Source organism: Clarias gariepinus, chromosome 23 (assembly GCF_024256425.1).
Source record: "Clarias gariepinus isolate MV-2021 ecotype Netherlands chromosome 23, CGAR_prim_01v2, whole genome shotgun sequence".
NCBI classification, from domain to species: Eukaryota; Metazoa; Chordata; class Actinopteri; order Siluriformes; family Clariidae; genus Clarias; species Clarias gariepinus.
Genome location: NC_071122.1, coordinates 14,255,087 through 14,262,492, shown reverse-complemented (window position 1 = coordinate 14,262,492; position 7,406 = coordinate 14,255,087).

Below are 7,406 nucleotides of genomic sequence, written 5' to 3'. Positions count from 1 at the left end.
ATCTCCAACATAAATAGTATGGTTGTTAGTTTATTTTTTCCCCACTTTCTCTTGGGTGCTCTTAACATATCAGCCTTGGACTTGCTCAACTTGGCACAGCATAGCAGAATGTATACTCTGAGTGTTTGTCCACATTTTTCCTTTAGAATAAGGCACATGTATAACATCATGCATGACAAGCAATAACAAGTGATATCAGTAAGTATTTGAGATGGCATTGTATAAAAAAATTGAAGGAAATTATTGACAGCTCTGAGATTGGTATTTGTTGCATTGTTAGTTATACATTATAGGTTTTAGTATAGTATTGTTTATATACACTAACCTAAATGATTATTAGGAACACCATACTAATATGGTGTTTGAACCCCTTTCGCTTTCAGAACTGCCTTAATTCTACGTGGCATTGATTCAACAAGGTGCTGAAAGCATTCTTTAGAAATGTTGGCCCATATTAATAGGATAGCATCTTGCAGTTGATGGAGATTTGTGGGATTCACATCCAGGGCATGAAGCTCCCGTTCCACCACATCCCAAAGATGCTCTATTGGGTTGAGATCTGGTGACTGTGGGCCGTTTTAGTACGGTGAACTCATTGTCATGTTCAAGAAACCAATTTGAAATGATTCGAGCTTTGTGACATTGTGCATTATCCTGCTGGAAGTAGCCATCAGAGGATGGGTACATGGTGGTCATAAAGGGATGGACATGGTCAGAAACAATGCTCAGGTACGTGGCACGTGTCATTTAAACAATGCCCAATTGGCACTAAGGGGCCCAAAGTGTGCCAAGAAAACATTCCCCACACCATTACACCACCACCACCAGCCTGCACAGTGGTAACAAGGCATGATGGATCCATGTTCTTATTCTGTTTACACCAAATTCTGACTCTAGAAATTAAGACTCATCAGACCAGGCAACATTTTTCCAGTCTTCAACTGTCCAATTTTGGTGAGCTCGTGCAAATTGTAGCGTCTTTTTCCTATTTGTAGTGGAGATGAGTGGTACCCGGTGGGGTCTTCTGCTGTTGTAGCCCATCCGCCTCAAGGTTGTGTGTGTTGTGGCTTCACAAATGCTTTGCTGCATACCTCGGTTGTAACGAGTGGTTATTTCAGTCAAAGTTGCTCTTCTATCAGCTTGAATCAGTCGGCCCATTCTCCTCTGACCTCTAGCATCAACAAGGCATTTTCGCCCACAGGACTGCCGCATACTGGATGTTTTTCCCTTATCACACCATTCTTTGTAAACCATAGAAATGGTTGTGTGTAAAAATCCCAGTAACTGAGCAGATTGTGAAATACCGGCCCGTCTGGCACCAACAACCATGCCACACTCAAAATTGTTTAAATTACCTTTTTTTTTCCCATTCTGACATTCAGTTTGGAGTTCGGGAGATTGTCTAGACCAGGAGTACACCCCTAAATGCATTAAAGGAACTGCCATGTGATTGGTTGATTAGATAATTGCATTAATGAGAAATTGAACAGTATATGTAGATATGTACTGTATATGCATGTATGTGAAAAATGTTTCTTTATGCTTTCAGAACCATTCTTCCACAGGTTCCAGGAGTCCTGGAATAAGCCTGTTTCATCAGGGTAGAAAAAAAAAGAAAAAAAAAATCCATTATTAAAGAAGAGGGTAACAAGTTTTACACATGACTGTATTTCTTCCAGGTTTTAAAAACGTGTTGGACCACATTTTTAACCAAATTTCAGTTATTTCAAATCTCTGTAGGTGTCTGGCCTTTATGCAGAGCAAAAATGGCAACTTGCTAGCCAGTGTGTTTTGATTTAATATTATAACGTTTTTTTTTGCTTTTTGTACATGTATTGCAAGATAGTTATCCAGTCAAAATGAAAATATCATTTTGACTTTAATATTCTATTATTAAATAATGAGAAATTAACTTATTTTGACTGATCTAATTTTGCATTCGTCTATTATCTTTTATTGTTACAAATTACTTTTTTTTTTTTTTTTACTTAATTACACAATAATTCAAAATAGAAATCATTTCAGTTTAATTAAAATATCTCCACAGGTCATTGACAAGACTCAGTCTGTCAATCCGAGCAAAAGTCAGACACTCTCACACTTCATGTTAAATAAAAAAAAAAATTGTATCCTATTATTAAAATGTTAAAGGTATGTAGATTTGCTTCCCCTCGGCAAGTTCAGTATAGCATCGCATTGTGTTGATTGAGAGAGTTCTATAATATCAGAGAGGGGGAAAAAAAGGCGAGGGTCTCCTGCTGGCTCTGCCGCTGTGGTGGGCCAAGTCTCATTCTCCACATCTGGATCCAGTTAAACACATAGTACACACACATCCGGTTAGACTTTCATCCCACGATTGCACCGTGATGCATCCACGAGTGGGTGTGTGATGCTCTACAGAGGGAAGTCTCTCTTAAACACGTGTGAGTTTCTCTGTAAGGGAGCCCCAATGCTGGGAAAGACTTCCACTGCGTTGTTTTGGCTGTTGCTATGTGCACAAGGAAAAACGGGACGCCACACTTTTTGAAGACATACCACAATCCTGACTCATGTAGACCTGAGTGGCTTGGCTCTTGTACGTTGTATTTGTACTATTCTGGCGGATTACTTGTAGTAACTGTGTGTTGTGTGTGTGTTGTTTTTTTACATGGTTGCTTCAAATTAAGTTACATTTTATTTTAAAATAATGTACATACAGAATTGACATCGTTCATTAGGGAATTTAGCTAAATATATATTAAAAAAGAATAACACATGCCATAAGTTATATTTTGAAGTTTAAAAAAAGGGTAATTATTTTTGTATTCATTGTTTTATTTTATTATTTTAAACTATGCAGGGTGGCACAGTAGCTTAGTGGCTAGCATTGTCGTCTTGTTTGGGTTTGGGTTTGAGTCCCATTTGGAGTCTGTGTGCCTGGAGTTTTCTCTGGTTTCCTCTCACTGACTCTAAAGACATGCAAATAAGGCAAGTTGATTAGACTGCCACCCCATCTAGGGTATACCACTCTCGTGCCCTAAGTTTCCTGGCATGTGAACTGGTAAAATAGGTATATCAATGAGTAAGTGTATATGATTTAGTGCATCTTTTCCCCTGCAAAGGCTGGTATCAAAATAATCTGAACCCTCATACATCATATTTTGTGATTACTAGTTTAGAGACCAGGAATGGCTGGTAGTTCTTTAAATAGGTAAAGCACATGTAACATATCTGTTCTGTTTGATCTGTTTTACAGTATGTGTTTACAGGCTTTTCCAATGTCAGGTCAGTCTCTCTCTCTCTCTCTCTCTCTCTCTCTCTCTGTCTCCATCCCTCCCTGCCCCAAGAATATTGGAGGAAGGCACCATGGTGACTTAGATTTGTAAGAGGAAATTAGTTTTTATTTTTGAATTACATTTATCAGTGTATTTTCATGCCCTGTGATGGATTGGCATGTACCCTGTTTCATGCCCTAAATCTCCTGGAATAGGCTCTTGGTTATATTTGATCCTTTTTAATGTTAAATTTTATTTCAAATATTGGTACATAGGGAGGCATGGTGGCATTGTGGTTATCGCTGTGGCCTCGCAACTCCTGGGTTGAGGGTTCGATTCCCTTCTCGGGTCTGTGTGGATGGAGTTTGCATGTCCTCTCCGTGCTTGGTGAGTTTCTTCCGGGAACTCCGGTTTCCTCCCAGGAACAAACAGATTAATGTACGCGTATGTACTGTATGCCCTGAGAGGAATTGGCACCCTGTTCAGGATGTCCCCGCCTTGTGCCCAAAGTCTCCTCGGATGTGCTTCGGGCCCCCCATGGTCCTGTATACAGGATAAAGCAGTGGAAAACAGTACATAGTATGTTTGCCAAAAAAATTAAATACAGCATGCTGATAATATATTAAAAAAAACACATTTTAGATAAATAAAATTTAACAAAAACTATTTGAGATGAGTTATTTAAAATATATATATGAATAAGATATGAGGAAAATACTCACTCATTTAAGCACTGGTTTCTTTAAATAAAGATTTTTAAGCTCCTAATTTATTGAACTCACAATTTGATTCCATTGCTCGAACACACAATAAAAAAATAGTTTGTAGTCTTAGAGTGTTTAGAATGTGTGGGTTACATCACTCTGACACGTTTACCTTTGAGACATTGGGGAAAGGCAGGGTTCAACAAATGCAATGGAAATGAGGAGGGAGGAGAATTCCCTTTGAGCTAAGTCATTGTTGCCTGATAGAGCAAAACTCCTCCTAAGTGGGTCAAATTTACTTTGAGCTACTAAATTTGGAGAGGGTGGCAAAAATTCTCTGCCCCTGTCTGCTATCTTAGGCTTTTAATAGGAATTGTTTTATTATAATAATAATTAAAAAAAATTTTTTTAAAAGTTCAAATTTTAATATTTCTGACCCGCATATCAAACAGTAATGTTATTAAATATTACATGTGTAACGCTATTATAAATGATCAGAATTAAAATTGAAGAACAGTCTATTATTCCTTATTTTGCCTCTTCTCTTGGGTTTAACAGCAGTACGATCCACTGTGTTGTTTCTACACAGGCATTCCTGCTTCAAGCCCACACACCAGGAGCCTGTCTATCCCAGGGCACCATGTACACGCATTCTTTCAAACCTACTGTAGGGGCAATTTATCTTTGTCAGTTTACTTACTGGCATTTTTTTGTGGAGGCGGGAATAAACCAAAGATTCCAGAGACGATTTACAGTGCATGAGGAGAACATGTCTGAGTCCCTTTGTCCCTGGACCTGCGAGGCAGCAGCACTACCTGTTGCAGCAACCCACAACCCTGTAACTTCCTGCTTTTTGTTATAAGAAACCACCTCCCTTCTTCTTAGTTTATTTCTAGTCAAGATTTAGGCAGAGACAAGGCTGAGACTGCTTCTCCAAGAAAGTCAGAGCCTAAAACCAAAACTTAAATTTGTGTTTAATGTGGCTTTCAGAGAACTCAGATGTTTCCTACACAAGTGCAAATCCTTTTGGATGAGAATTAAATTTTTATTTTTTTTAATAAAGCTTAATTTTTAGTTTAGATAACAATGAGCCTTGCTTATTGTGTAATAAGTGAAGTCAATACAATTGCTATCAACAAATTATTTTAATTGTGTAATATTCTATAGGTATTTTGTTATTTTAATCTTAGTTATTACTTAAGCATATTCCTAGTTAAAATATATGGCTAAAAGTTTATGAACAGCTGTCGATTAGCTAATGTGTGCCTTCCCCAAACTTAGTTAGAAGCATGCAATTGTGCACTGTTAATATTATCTAGCATTTAAACATACTTTTATCACAGCTAAGAGGGCCTGTGCACAAAGCAAGCTCCATGAAGACATTTGCCAAGGTTGTCAACCCTAACAAACACTTTTGAGATTAATTGGAGTCACCAATGCTCCTGTGACTGAATGAGAACAATTCACATGATCCAAAAATTAGTGAAAAGTCTTCGGAGAATAGTGGAGATTATTATACATGCAAACTGGCACGATCTCCGGAATGGAACGGTCAGATGTTTTAAAACTGAACATACCGTGTATCTTCTATAAATGTAAAAATCAGTGCAACACAGTTTTACTGTATCCATTAGAATGCAGTAAATTCTGCACATTGTTGCCAAACAGTTTTTTCATTTACTTATGCTGTTGATGCAATTATCTGAATCGACCTTCCAAAACCAAGATATAACTGAAGGTTACGGGTCTTGTGCAAAGATGCAGCTGGTAATTAGATTTAGTGCTGGGATTTGAATTGACCTCCTTAGAATCAGAAAACCTTAGGCTTAATAACTAAGCTACCATGTGTTATTTATAAGATATAATTGGAAGAAAAGCTTCATTGTTTTTAAAATAAAAATGTACTTTTGCCATCACAATGTGGTAGTACATTTCATCATGTACTGCTATATAATCTCTCTCTGCTTGTTGTTTCTGTCTGTTTCTTTAATATTTACATAGATTTGGTTATTAAAATGAAAACTCTTTCCCTTAAAAAACCCTTACCTGGCTGGTGTAACTTCATGGCTTCACTCATTTGTGTTCATCTGAGCTTGCCACACCCAAAAACAAATGTGTTCCACCCAACTCACCATGTTAAGATTACTTTAATTTTATTATATTGAAATGCTTTGTGCTTCGTGATTATGACTGGTGCTGTATTTTATGCATTTGGCAGTTTTATATATTTCTGTGACTACAATGTTAGTTCCTGTAATCCATTTTTACAAGCAGAAAACTCATTTGTAACCTCTCCAGATTAGGATATGATGTGGTGTTCAATGTGCAGGTGGTGTTCGTGAAAAATATTTTACTGCAGTTGTACTGAGAATGCTGGAACTCCTCTGGATTGTTCCAGCACATTTGGACTCAATTGCACATTCACTGGATGATTCCAAGGAATATACAAATGAGCCAAAATGAATGGTCCTTACTATTTCTTGGATGCAATGCCCACAAGCTTGCTTTTCCACCATGACACATGTACGAGAATTGTTTTTAACCCTCTCTAATTTACATAGGTTGCCTAAACAAAACCCTGGAGGGCTTCCAACTCACTTTGACTTAAGTGTAATATGTTTTGATAGGCAAAAGATCAGGCTGTGAAGTCACATGGTGATTTCTACCTTTTTTTTTTTTTTTTTAAGAAGCTAGCTGCTTTTCCCTGAAAAAAAGCTATACTGCTCACCATTAACCCAGTTATCTTTACTGTTATAAATACTCAACTCTTATTTTTAGTGTGGAACCAAATATATTTTGAATTGAACAATATTTGACCTATGAATTTGTTTGAGTATGTTGTAACACTTTTGGGTCCAATAATCAGGATGTCACATGATGATTCCTAACAACATTTTTTAAACAAGCTAGCTTCTTTCCCTAAAAAATGTGTTAGCAATTACTCCATCTATACATCTAGGAACCTCTGTATACAACTAGTAACCGTGGAGGCCACTGGTGACCAATGTGTATTTATTCCCATTTTGGCCATTTTAGGACCTCCTATCAACTCCTATCATAGGAACACCAACTAGCACAATCTGCATGTCTTTGGACAGTGGGAGGAAACCAGTGCACCCAGAGAAAACCCACCAAGCATGGGGAAAAAATAGCAAACCCCAGGCTGGAATCTGGCGGTGCGAGACCACAGTTCTAACCACTAAGCCACCGTGCTGCTGTTAGCAATACTGCTCACCATTAATGTAATTATCTTTAGTGTTATAATAGTGTGTCTGTGATAATATTATATAATAAATATATATTTTTAGTGTTATTATTGAATTTAACAATATTTGACTATAAAATTTTAATCATGTTAAACACTTATCATCTATACTGCTGTATCCTGTATATAGGGTTATGGGGGGGCTTAGGGCACAAGGCATAATCCATTTTAGGTCGCGCGCGC